We start from the raw sequence: 13,781 nt of genomic DNA on the forward strand, positions 1-13,781 counted from the left end.
CCCCACCCTTGCCCCACCCCCTGTCTTTATTTGTTTAATTGGTGGAAAAAGCCATAAAGTTGAAATGTTTAATTTGTGGCCGATGTCCAGTGTCTTTAATGTCTACCACGAGGTTAGGAGGTGAAGAAAGCAAGCGCTCCCAAAAGACGCTGACGAAGCCAAAACGAGCTGTCCCGAAATACCCTCATGTTTCCTCACCGATTTCCTCAAATATTTCCTTGTTCCGCTCATAGATGCTGTGCCCTCACTTTTCACCCGCTATCTAAATAGCCTGGTTGAAATCAGCCACTTCTGGGAAGCATTAGTTTGTCTTGCAAAAAAAAAACAAAAAAAAAAACAAAGTACCAGCTCACCAAAAGAAAAAAAAAATCATTTTTCTCCACTTCCACTGTAAAAAGCATTTTGGGCCAGGGGTCGCCCACCTTTTTTGAAAGCTACTTCTTGGGTAATGAATAAGGGCAAAGGACTACCAGTTACCAATTACACAGTTGAACAGATGACCTGAAATGGTGTTATTGCTCTATGCTATTATGATTCCGTATTTATTTATGTGAAGACGCTCATCGTGGTTTCTCGCAATAATTCGGAAACAGATGAATATCAATGAGCAACATTTTATTTGGAGAACATTTTGCCGGTCTTTACATTTTTCAAATGGTTACACTTACACGGTGCCTCAAAAATGACAATGCCACGGACGGCACTGGTGAGCTACTTTTAGAACAGGCTGGCAGGCTATTCATGCCGTCCTTGGGGGCTCGCTGGCACCCCGTGGCTGAAAAAAGCATTGAAGAAAAAAAAAAGGAACAATACAAGTATATTAAAAAAAAAAAAACACAAGGCCAAAATATTAGCACAAAATTTAGACGGCGATCCCATAATATTTTAAAATCCCACAACCCAAGAACCCTTTTCTTCTTTGGAAAATGATGAATTATACATTAAATGACTGCTATATGTTCACTGAACACCAAAATATGTTTTTTCAAATATTTAATGTTTTAATCCTAATTTAAAATTAGGGCCAAATTTGACCATTTGGGATTTAAGGGTAGATTTGGGCCAAATTTGACCCTTTGGGATTTCAGGGTAGCATTTGAGTAGCAGAATTTATAGGGGCCAAATCAGACCCCGTGGGTTCTCCGGGGTTAAAATGATACAAAAATCTTTTCCTGCTCTTTGACTTTGACACCTGAGCAACTTTTGAACTCATCAACGCGCACCATGCGGCGAAACTTTGGCATCAGACGACGACGACGCATACGAGGGAATCGTTTACAAACACGCCTTGAATCACAACCGGTGGCTTCAGGATTTTTATGTCCTGAGTGACGACGGGGTCATTTAACGGCTGGCACCGGGATGTCGGACGACACCGGGCGGGATTTAATCTTGCCCATTGAGGGGTCCTTTCAAGTTATCTCGTCCAGCACAGCATTTTTTTTTTTTTTTTTTTTTTTTTTTTTGCGCTTGTGGCGAGCAGCCTAAATATAGACGCCGGCGGTGGGTCAGCGGTGTGGGGAGCTTCTGGGTAAATATTTCTCTTCATGGTAACACTTGTGTGCCCACTTTTTTTTTTTTTCCCCGAAGATTCAGCAGAAAAGTGGAAGAGCGTCGGCCGTGGCCGCAGGTGGCCTGAGCGTGTAAGAAGCGGAGCATGTGACTGAGAAGCGGGATCAAGGACAAAGGTTTAAAGCGGGCCGGTGCGGATTTTTTTTTTTTTTTCAGAGCAGGGCCGCGCAGAGGAAAATTCGAGTGAGGCGTGTGTGTGTGTGCACATTGGTTTCCACAGCTTTTCACAGGTCGACCTTTTTAAGGGCAAGGTCAATTTTTCTAAAATGAGCCAACATAACGACGCATTGAGCCCAAAACATTTTTGGGGCTTATTTAGTCAATTTCACCATATACGATGTCATAATGACCCCAAAACATTTTTTTTAACCTTCTTCTCTCCACCTCTGATTTCCCGTCCAAATCAAAATCCAAACGCTTGATATTCCCCATGTAGATGCTGAAGCGAGCGCTCAAACCCCCAAAATCAACACAAGGTCCAACCAAAAAGCTCAGTTAGGACGCAATTTTGACCGCTCATGTCCACTTTCGATTGAAATAGAGATGCAACACAAACGAGTTAAGAATTTGGTGCCGGTTGACCTCAAGGAGATGCTGCCAAATCACATTTGCCGGCAACCACATTCCCGATATGGTCTTCTTTTGTCACTCTAACCACATCCAACCTTGTCATTGCTCCAAATCTCTTGTTTTGCCTTGAAAATGACCAAAACACTTGATTTTCACCACCCATGTTCTCTGCGCCTTCGGACAGGCCAACATGTCCAGAAAGTCAGCCCACATTGACACAAAGGCTCCCGGTGTTGGTTTTCTGTGTGTGTGTGTGTGTGTGTGTGTGTGTGTGTGTGTGTGTGTGTGTGTGTGTGTGTGTGTGTGTGTGTGTGAAGGGGGGGGGTAGTGTTTACCTTGCCGGAGTGACGGTGATGACAGTCTGATGTCATCAAGGTCAGGGTTGAAAGCGGGAGGGGGAGGGCGTTTGCAGCCTGCCGACGGGAGGACGTGACACTTTGTCACTCCTCATGAACACTTGCGTGCGCGCGCATGCGCGCGCAAGGAGGGAAAATCAGCTGACGCCTGCTCGGAGGCGCGATGCGTCTTTGTAATTCGACTGACGGTGAAGAAACTTGTTGAACGCCTTGCACAATAATGTGACTTCTGCATTGAAGCCATGATTGTCGACAACGTAAGACACGTAGCCTCCCTTTTTGTTCCCCCCCCCCCCCCCGCCCGCATCATTTACTCAGAATCTAAAAAAAGGGGAAAAGTTGCTGTGCACTTTCACAATGTTGAAACATTCGGATGGATACAAGAAAATGAAGAGTTGAACTGACAAAGCAGACAGGAAATTGTTTTTTTTTTTTCTGGGTTGAATGACCCCAAGGTCATTCATAAAGGAGATTAGAAAAATGTAAAATGTCGATTTAAAATATGCGGAATGGCTAATTTTAAATCTAAGGTGCTATTTTTAGACTTTCTTTATTCATTCAATTTTAATTATTGGTAGTTCTCTATTTTTTTTTAAACATGCACCATGATTTATTGTGCTCGTTTTTTAAAATTCCCAACAAATTAACTGGTATAATTCAAAAATTTATATATATATATATATATATATATATATATATAGAATATTTATTTGAATTTTTTTTCGAACTAAATCTAATTGGCGGAGGTCTGCGCTTTTTTCCAGTGCCATTTGATCAGCCTGATGTAAGAAAGGATCAATGACATACATCTTTATCACCCAGTCACATAGCGTACCAATGAATCAATCTTGTTGATTAGATAACGGCGCCGGCTTGCGCTTGTGATGCAACATTTTAGCACTTCGTCACATGTCCGCTGCTCAAACGACCGTATGTAAACTTGTCTTTTTATACTTTTTTTTTTTTTTTTTTTTTTTTTTTTTTTTTACAAGCATCATCCATCTCTTCTCGTTAAACGGAGAGTCGTCAAATATGGAGGTTAGCTACAACAATAGCCGCTGAACCGACTTGACCAAAGCTTGATGAGCACCCGGGGCCCAAGACCTTTTGCGTACGTGCAGCCGTGATCTCACATTTCCGCTTTAGGAGTTGACGCAAACTCGTTGCTGTAGTTTTTAGGGGACAGTCAATTTCGCAAATTTTTTGAGGCTTTCAAGAGAAACATTTTTGAGACAAAAACATTTGAAGTCAATGTTTTTGAAGAAATTTGCACATTTGAAAAAAAGTCATTTTTGAGACCATAGTATTTAAGAAAAAGATCTAACATTCAAATAATTTTCAAGAAAAAAAAGTCAAATTTTCATGGGAAAAAAAAGGATGTTTCCGAATAAGTAGCATATTTTGATGAAATAAGTGCTAAGGTATATTTCACCCCCAAACTATTTTGAAGATCAAAATATTTGTGGAGAGAATCTCCATTTGAGAAAAATGTCTGGGATTTTCAAGAAAAGTTGTGAATTTAAAGAAAAAAGACGTTTTAGTTACAGAAAAAAATGTGGGTATTTTTAGTTTTTTGGGGGGTCTCATTTTTTGCCCAAAAAAAGCACCCCTTTTTTTCAAAAAATTATTTATTTGAGAAAAAAATAAATATATTTTCAAGAAAAGTTTTCAGTATAAGAAATATATTCAACTAAAACTGAAAAATGTGGAGGTTTTCACGATACAAAAAAAAGTAGCTTGTTTTTGAGAAAAAGTCTAATGTTTGGAAAAAACAAAAACAGTATATTTGAGGGGTGGTATCTTTTCAAGAAATATATTTGCCACACCGCGACCCTAGTGAGGATCAAGCGGTTCAGAAAATGAATGAATGAATGAATATTTGCCACAGCCAGGTAAGGCTTGTAGGACGGGAAAACCTGTCCTCATTCTGGCTGAGTCACTGATCGACTAGTCTGTACCACCCCTAATAGCCTCTTCAAATTTGTTGTCAATTGGTTGAATTCCCTCAAGTGGGACTTCATTGGGCATCCGCGACATCGCGCAGGTGTCCTACCGGTTGCTCCGCTCACGCCCGTTGGCCCCCGGGTCCGGGTGCCGTGTCCTCAGAGGTCAAAGGGTTAATGGAGCAGAGTGGCGCCGGGCGGCCCTGCCCCAAATCCCGGCTGGATTTGGTAAACAGAGAAGCTGTCACTGCAGATTAATACGCTGAGGAGCCAGAACAGACCCCCGAGCACACTGGAAGGAGGCAGTGGGGGAGGGGGGGGGGGGGGGGGCGCTCCCAAGTCAGCCATGAAAGTGTCTGTCTTCCCCATTCTCCTCCCTCCCTCAATCCCCAAAGACAAACCACTCGCGAGGAAAAGGGGGAAGGTGACCGGGAAGGCAGACCAGCTTGCGTCACGGATGAGAATCCAATTGACACCTGATTCTGGTGACATCACGTTTCGCACAGCGGCGGGCCTCTAATTTTTGCGACCAAATACTGCTCTCCGCAGCAGTGATCACCGACACATTTTGTCTTACCCGCTCACGTCGGCCATTTCTCAGTCCGAAGAACGCAGAATGCGGTCTCGTGAAGCCGCCAGGTATGCTCCTCCGAAGAACGTCCGCGAGAGTCCGTTTGTCAAACGGAACGGCTGCGTACGCGTTAACTTCCTCGCGGTCTTGCGATAGCAGCATGGAATGCATCTCGGGATATTTTGCTCGGCAAGCCTTCACAAGTATCCAACCGACGCAACCTTGGTTTAAGCTAGCTGACGAGAACAACATCCGGGTATTTTGTGCGTTCTTGGTTTAATTCAGACTTTCAATGGGAACGGTACTTGGGCCGTGACCGAAGGCGTTTCACGAGATCGCAAGGACGTCTGTTGCCACACAACGGCGAGAGACACGGCACTGCTCCACTCACGCACGGATCGCCGCGATCACGTCGGGTGTTCTCCCGCGCCATCGAGAGTCAGTTGCGCCACATTTTACGGAACCAAGAAGCGCTTATTTGATTGGCGACAAGTTAAGTCGGTTGTAAACACTGCGACAGCGGCGCAGCCTGCCCAATCGCAGATCCGCCGGGCTGCGCTCCTTCACAACATGATCGACAGCGGTCAAACCACGTCGCCTTTTTATGGGACAAATTGTGTTTAATCGAGATTACGAAAGTTGAATTTCCATTGTGTGTTGTCGTTGCTTGGAGGCTGGGGGGTGAGGGCGGGTGGTGGGGGGGCATTGGGGTTTATCAAGCGCCACAGTTTGCTCAACCGTCGGCTTTCCTCTGCGGCGGCTGTGAAGGGGTTGTCCCCGCCCGCTCGGCATGCGGCTTTTTGCGCACTCAGGATGTCGCGCGTCCGCCACCAGCGCTGTGCAAACAACGGCGTGTTTTCCCCACCCCTCGATTTCAAAGCAACACTATTTGCAGCGCCTCCGGAAAGTATTCACCGTGCTTCACTCTGTGTTACGCCGCACAATTAGTACTTTCGATACTTTGCCACGTCGACTTTTGACATTCAAGCGACTCGGCATCAGTCTTCCATTTCGATGTGTCTCCATGCTTCTTTTCGGGTGTCTAAAAATGGACCCTTAATTAGGCGCAATGACAACGTAAATGTCTCGAACTGGAATCAAGACGAGACAGAATCAAATCGTTCATCGTCGGCCAATGAGGATCATTGCCCAAAGTCCAGGGAAGGAAAAAGACCCCATAAAATGACTAATGGATGCTCCAAAAATTGTGTTTTTTTTTTGTTTTCCAAAAATATTGAAAAATGATTTTGGCAATTATGCGGCCGACGACATCGCTCACACTGGATTTGGCGATATCGCCAATGAATCATCATCATTGATCATCAAACTTGATTGGAAAAAAATGTTTGGCCGTAACCACCGCGGAAGCGCCGATGTGGAGGAAACATTTTTGACCGGGTGGATGTTGGTCAAAAGCGACTCTGCAGAACATCCGAATGATATGTCCTAGTCGAAAACGATGTTAACTCCACACTGGCAGTTGCATGCATCCGTACGTTGGGCCCTTCGACGTTTTTCGCTGTCCGCTTGCCCGGATCTGTGCCTCTGAGCGCCACACGCACACATACACACACACACAAGTGCTTTGACTCAACGCTTGCTTTGCGCTCCGCCAACTGTGGGACCTTCCGCCGAGCGTTGCGCGCCTTTCCAAATTACGGGTCCAATTACGTCAATTTCCCACAGGTGGACTCCAATCCAATCTCAAGGATGATCCGCGCAAACAGGAAGCACCTGAGCTCAATTTCGAGCTTCGTTTCCAAGGCTGTGAAAACTTCTGTGCATGTGATTTCTTTGTTTTGATACATTTGGGCGGAAGGGGGAGAAAAAAAACAAAACACAACAAACAAACCAAATGAAAAAACATGTTTTTCACATTGTCATGATGCTATGTTGCGTGTAGAATTTTTGATTTTTTTTTTTTAATCTGGTTTGGAGTTAGGCGGTCACGTCATGTGGAAAAAGTGAAGCGCTGCGAATAATTTGCGGATGCACTTTGCCTCCTTCGTAGCGTGATTTGAAAGCAGGCGGACGAACAGACAAACGAGCGTGAGTCAAAATGGCTCCGCTCTGCGCTTTCACTTCCTTTGCCTTTGCAACACCAGCGCCCTTTGCTAACCTTTCTTTCGCGCAACGATACACTCACTCTCAAGGGCTGGGCGATTCGGCCCTAAAATAAATTCTCCCATTTTTCTTTTCTTCCCCCGATCGTCCTGATGCTCATTTTACCGACCTCACAATCGGAACTTGGAAGCGGCGCGCCTCACTGTTTTCGCAGCACGGTCGATTAGGGCCGCAGCAGGAAATGAAAGCTGGATGGATAGAGATGGGTGAGGGGGGTGCTTTGCTATGACATGCCCTTTTTCCCCTGTAGCCTCCAATTTACTGTAGCCCATGATTTTATGTGTTGCTGCACCAATCTAGTCTTTGATCAAATTGATCGCCCGACGACCTCTTTCTCAGCGCTGTTTTCATGTTGCCCTAAATCTCATTTTGGATAACATTAATCTATGAACAAATTCATAACCTGAATGCTTCTCTTTTGTTTTTGTTTGTGAGCATGTGTTGTTCTCCTTCGCCTCCTTATTCTGTATTGTCCCCAGTCTCCTCTTTGCTGCAGGGCTCCATTTCCCTTTTTGCCCACAATCTCCACATTGCGCCAGCGCCGTGTTACGCTATGGAATGGGCCTTTGACACACACACACACACACACACACACACACACACACACACACACACACACATGTAGCAAGATTCTCGAGACTCACTGGTGGAGTCATTTAACGTTTGAATGATGTGAACCGTCGGGAGGGGGCGGAGGGCGGTTAGCGGGACAGTAAGGAGCCTTTACATCTTCTGCCGTCCTGCTTTTTAGTGAAAAGACAACGCTTAGCCCCCCGACCTTCCGCCCGCCCTCTTTCCATTTCTCTCTCTCTGGACCCTCCTTCCCAATAGGCCCATGTGCCAGCGAGCGTCTATCCAAGTCTGAATCCTCACAGAGTTTCCATTGTCTCCCGATGTGGCCCTTTGCCAAGAACACAGCCAGCAAACTCTCGCACAATCCTCATCTTTTCTTTTTGCTCCGCTCACCGCCCCCTCCCTCCCTCTTTTCTTTTCTTCTTCTTTACGCCTGCGGTTATTTACTCGCCGTTGAGAGTGCTTTGCAGAGGGGAGTGCGGGCAGTGTGTGCTTGCTGAATCACTGATGTTGGACAGAGGTATTTTTATCGTTGAGTGACAAGTATTCACACACAACGCAGCACTTTCTGGGCTCCACTTGCAATTGTCAAAACAATTCCACAATAGGAATAATGGGGGGCGTGGGGGGTGGGGGGGGCGGATAAATTCAACTCTGGCTCAGTGCATAGCTTTGGTGCTGTCCTCAGTCTCTGCTTTGCTGCGGGTTTCTGTTTTCTTGCTGCCCCCACTGTCTGCTCTGTGTTTTCATGTTGCCCTCAGTCTCCTCTGTGCTGCAGCGTTGCGTTTTCTCTCATGCCCACCGATTCAATTTCGCTTCGGCTGTTAAGTGCGCATGCCGCTGCAGCGCCCCCCCATGGCCTCAGTCTCCATCTCGCTGCGTCACTCCCGTTTTCTTGCTGCTCGCAGTCTTTGCTTTACTGCAGCACTGTGTTGTCGAGTTACCCTCAGTCTCCAAGTCGCTGCAGTGCGCCATTTCCATGCGGTCCCCAGTCTTCACTTCAGCGCCGGCCTCTATTTTCTCGATGCCCACAGTCTCCGCTTTGCCGCTTTGCTTTCTTCTGCCGTTCGTTCTTTGTTTTTGTTTTCCTGCCCTCAAGTCTTCACTTTGCTGGAGCACTTCATGTTCTTGTTGCTCTCACGTTTGTTGTGCGGCTCTTCACCCTTGCTGCAGCACTCCGAATTTTTTTGTACCCCACCCTCAGACTCAATTTAGCTGTAACACAACCATGAGGAGGAATTTTAATCAAAAGACCCTGACCGGGTCACTCCCAAAACTAAATGACTTTGTTTCGTTTATCTGACCCTGCATCCCCCCTTTTTAAAAAAAGTCTCCATCCACGCCGTCGATCCCGTCGTCAGCTCAGCTTCCCAGCTGCGTCGGGTGAGGCGTGTAAATCTGGGCCCCTCCGAGCCAGCGGCGGGACCCTGGAGAAAATAAATCTGTCCGGGGTTCACGGCGAGTTCAGCCAAGCCGCAGCTCTCCTGCTCTCTCCCCTGTTCTCTCCGATCTCTTAGCCGTCACTCGTCAGATCGCAAAAACCGACGTCTGTAACGTCTTCTGGCTCGGGTGATGTCATCGATAGCGAACGTGGGAAGCGAGTGGGATGGTCGCCTCGACCATATGTCGGGACTCTTCGGAGACCCATCCAGTTTTCCCTGGGTTTTACTTTCTTTGTTTCAAGGACCTAATCCAGAAACCAGAAAACTCTCCTTCGATTTTAAAATCCGCCAACAAGTCTTGCATACGTTTAATCGTGGCGAGGACGTAAAAGTCATTGCTAAGGAAGTTAACGTCAACAGCCGCTCGTGTTTTCAGCTTTTATTGGTTCTGGATTCTTTGAATGAAAAACAAAACTGCCTCTCTCAAATAAACATTTTTTTTGCGGGCCACATAAAATGATGTGGTGGGCCAGATCAGGCCCCTGGGCCTTGACTTTGACACCAGTGATTTTCTAGTCACGGTTGGGAACCACTGGTTGAATTTCACACAAAACTACTTGTAGATCAACATGAAAAAGTCTATTTTCCACGATGGCTGCCTTTTTCACATGAAATCTGCTTCCCGTTTAAGAAGCAAAGCGAGGACGAATGGCCGTGTTGGAGACTTGGCCGCCCTTTGCGGATCCTCTTCGGCTCGAAGGAGATGTTGTCATCGCCGGTCATTCGCGACGATGCAAGAGTGACGCTGAGAAAAAAAAATACACACACACACACGCACACACACACACACGCGCGCACAAAAAAAAAAAAAAAAGGGGGGGGGGCCGCCTGCAATGAATCCAATGTGGACAGAGCAGAGAGAGGGCGTCTGACGGGTGGACAGTGTCAGTGTGAATTTGTGTTGACATAGCAAAATCCTCCCCTCTGATCTGGCTGTTTATCAGGAATGGACAGAGAGTTTTGAAGAAGAGGGGAAGGAGGAGGACGGACGCTCGCTGAGTACTTCCAGACGTTTCAAGGCAGGCTGTTGTCAGGATGCCGCGTTGTGAAGCCAAACGCTCCCCTCGGCACCTTTGACCCGAGGCGCGACACCTCAAGACAATTCCGCAACAAACTTCGTTTTCCTTTACTAGATTAGCTAAGAAACATCTACTTTTAGTCTCGACTGGATTTTGATTCTGCAGCCCATCTAGGCGGGCTGTTCAAAATGTTTCCACATCAACGTTGAATTTCCTTGATTAGGGTTGCCATTACATATTCTTGGTACCGCCACAACGCGTATATTTTTGTTTTGGCTCTTTGGGTTTTGTACCACAGCCCGTTTAGGGGAGCAAACTAAAGGAAGAATCGGCTCAAATGGTCCCGCGCCAGACTTTGCTTTCCCTTAGCCGCGTTAGCATCATATGTTGTTGTTGCTGCGTCGAAACATTTCCTTTTACTTGCTGTTTGGGTTTTGTTCTGCTGCCTGTTGAGGTGGCAAACCAGAAGGGGCTGTTCAAAACTTAGCGTTCCTTTATTTGTGAGCCTGAAATGTTGACTTGCGGTTTGGATTTCATGCTGCGGCCCCTTTAAGAACTGGACGACAAAATTACTTGTTATACTTTTGGTTTGCATTTGTTCTGCAGCCCGTTTAGGCGGCTAATTGGTGAATGACTTGCCTCTGATTGTCACTACCCAACAAAACCTTTGTTGATACGATTTTCGTCGGCGTATTCGGTTTGCTCGTTTGAAACAGGACGTAGTGTGAGAGTTTTACTGCCTCAAGCTTCTGTTTGCATTTATCGTGCAGCCCGTTTAGGCGGCTAATTGGTGAATGACTCTCCTCCGGTTGTCATGAAGCGTATCCTAAAACACCAGTTTCCTCTCGATTTAAGAGTCTGTAATGTAGGACTTCTACCTTTTTATACTGCCAATTTTCATTCATCCTGCAGGCTGTTTAGGCGGCCTTTGAGTAAGCGTCTTGCCTCTGGGAGCACGACATAATATTACCTTTGTGGATATGAACTCGAAAGTGCTCATCTCTGACCGTCACTTTTAAATTCACTACCGTATTGTTGACGCGACTCGATTTCTTTCACTCTGCAGCCCGTTGAGGCAGCCAACGAGTGACGTATTTGCTACTGGTTCTCACAACGTAACATTTCCCGATTTCAACAAACAAATCAAACGCGAGTGACACAATTCTCAACAATCACAAATGGAGATGAGGGGGAACGGCTGCGGGGTCCGCCGTGACCAACTCGGCCCAACAGGTTTGATCCCATTCCCGAATCCGACGAGCGCTAATTTCATGTCGCATCTTCCGATGGTGAATGCCCGATTGTGTTTGGACCAGCGTGGCCCCTTGACTTGCGCCCCATCGGCCCCCTCCTTGTCACACCGCGCAAAGACCCCCCCCCCCCCCTCCCACACACACACACACACACACACACCCTCCACCCCGCCTCCGTCGCAACAGGACAAACTGCAGACCCTCCTAATCAGCTCATTTGGAGCAGATCAATGGCACTGATGAAAAGGGCCGGAGCCCAGACTGTGGCCCAAATGAGACTCGAACAAAACACCCTTTTTAAGCGATGGCCTTGGAGCAAATAACCCCCCCAAAACTCCTGGGTGAAAAGGTCAGTAGGGTCATGACCCGAGGGGATGGGGGGGGGGGCGGCTGCGGTTCAGCGGAGGAGGTGTCCAAGGTGGAAAGGGCGGCGGAGGGTGTGTTAGGTTTGGATAGGATGGAGGGGGGTGCGTCTCTGGTGTCCTTGCTGGTGGGCCAGCTGAACAAACAGGCGAGGGGGGAAACAAGGCCGGACTTGAGAACCGCGAGCCGTGCGGGCCACCTTTCAGAAGAACACCGACAGTGCCGGCCGCGACACTGAGCAACATTCTTTTGACCCAAACAGAACGACACACATACCAGAGTGCCACTGAACCTGCGCAAGCGCATGCGCACGCGCACACACACACACACACACACACACACACACACACACACACACACACACACACACACACACACACACACACACACACACGGAGATGTAAACAAGTTTGCAGAGGGGTCACCTAAACAGGCACACAAAGGCTTGTGTCCCAATGTTCTCACGGGGCCAACATCCCATTCACTATCGGAGAGGAATTAACAGAACAATACGTTGAGAAATGAACGACTTGGCCGACTTCATGAAGATCCTGCAAATTGACCACATCGTATAAGGCAAAGATCCATTTGAGCATGACAGCAAAGTGGGAAGTGAGGGCAGCAAGAAAAAAAAAGAGCGCTACAGGCAAAAAGTGGCTGCTGCAATAAAGTGGACGTTGGGGGTGACGTAAGCAGACTGCTGCAGGATAGTGGAGATTGGGGGCAGCAAAAAAAATAAAATAAAATAAAAAAGAACTTACGGTAAAGTGGAGAAATAATGGGTTGCTACAGCAAAGTGGAGACTGAGGGCAGCAAAAAATAAATAAAAATTGATGTGTGGGAGGCATGCACGTGTGTGTGAACGGTTCAGCTCCATTGCTGCCCGCCTCCGATGGCGCGAGCCAGGAGGGCTCTGTCCTTCGACGTCCCCACTGCAGAAATCCGAAAGACCCCCACCAGCAGGGGCTTCTTTCACTTGACAAGAAGAAGAAGAAGAAGAAGCAGAAGAAGAAGGCCTCTTCAGCAGTCTGTCTTCAATCAGCCCACCAAAAACAGGCCCACCCAGCACCCCCCCACGCCACACCACCACCCACCGGCCCTCTAATCCGTACCACATGGATGACAAAACCGGGAGGAATTAACGGGAAATGATTCAGGCTGGAACTAAAGCTGCGCAGCAACCCCATCCATTGTTTGTCCATCTTCTAAATCAGACACGCGACACCTGATACCTGGGCACATTTGTCACCCGTGTTTATGTCTGAGACGGGATGCTAGCCCCCCCACACACCCCAAGAGGGCGGGTGCCGGCCGGGACGGTAGGGAGCTGAGGATGGGAGGTGGCCGCCCCTCAGGAAACGCCACTTTCATCACGTCCCTCAGAGAGAAAGTGAGAGAGAGAGAAGATTCATTTCACTTCCAAGTCAGACAATAACAACATCGTCCCGAACGTACGCGCGGTATTTTCCTCGCGCTAGCCGGGACGTCAACGATCATGAAAATTCCCGATTGACGTGGTGTCAATCAACACCTGCCACCTGGACATTTTGTTTGTGGGAAATTGTCACATGGGACACGATGAAATCATTTTCGAAGCGCTCTAATTATTAATTAAACGCTCTCGGAGGGAACTCTCGTTGAACGGTTTGAAATGTTTTATAAAGCATTTCAAAACGAAAAAAAAAAAGCTCTCATGTTGGACATTCTGAAATGTTTTCTAAAGTTCTCGTCTTGGAAATTTTAACGTGTAAAGGAGCATGTATGATTTTTTTTTTTTTTTTTTTTTTTAATTCTTTCAGCCTGCAGGGCTGTTTTCAATGGATGGATTCCAACCGGCGGACGCGAATCGTGGAGCGCTTTAAGCCGGCCTCGCGTTAAGACAATAGCGCGGTGGGATTTAAGAGAAAAAAAAAATATTGAAAATGTGACTGGGAACGCGCTTGGGCGGATGGGATGAGCTGATCTGCAAAGAAGGTCACCTGGCGTCAACATCTG

General features: G+C 47.1%; 1 protein-coding gene across 1 annotated transcript in view; it reads right to left on the reverse strand.

Annotated features, from left to right (window-relative positions):
• Nucleotides 1-2,464, reverse strand: part of zfp36l1a (zinc finger protein 36, C3H type-like 1a) — a 32,752-nt gene extending 30,288 nt beyond the window's left edge. Inside the window, exon 1 of the mRNA XM_019890545.1 lies at nucleotides 2,413-2,464. The gene's annotated coding sequence lies outside the window, so the exon portion shown is untranslated. The remainder of the gene's footprint in view (nucleotides 1-2,412) is intronic.
• Between the last annotated feature and the right edge of the window lie 11,317 nt (nucleotides 2,465-13,781).

This window comes from Hippocampus comes, unplaced genomic scaffold, assembly GCF_001891065.2.
Source record: "Hippocampus comes isolate QL1 unplaced genomic scaffold, H_comes_QL1_v1.1 scaffold168, whole genome shotgun sequence".
NCBI classification, from domain to species: domain Eukaryota; kingdom Metazoa; phylum Chordata; class Actinopteri; order Syngnathiformes; family Syngnathidae; genus Hippocampus; species Hippocampus comes.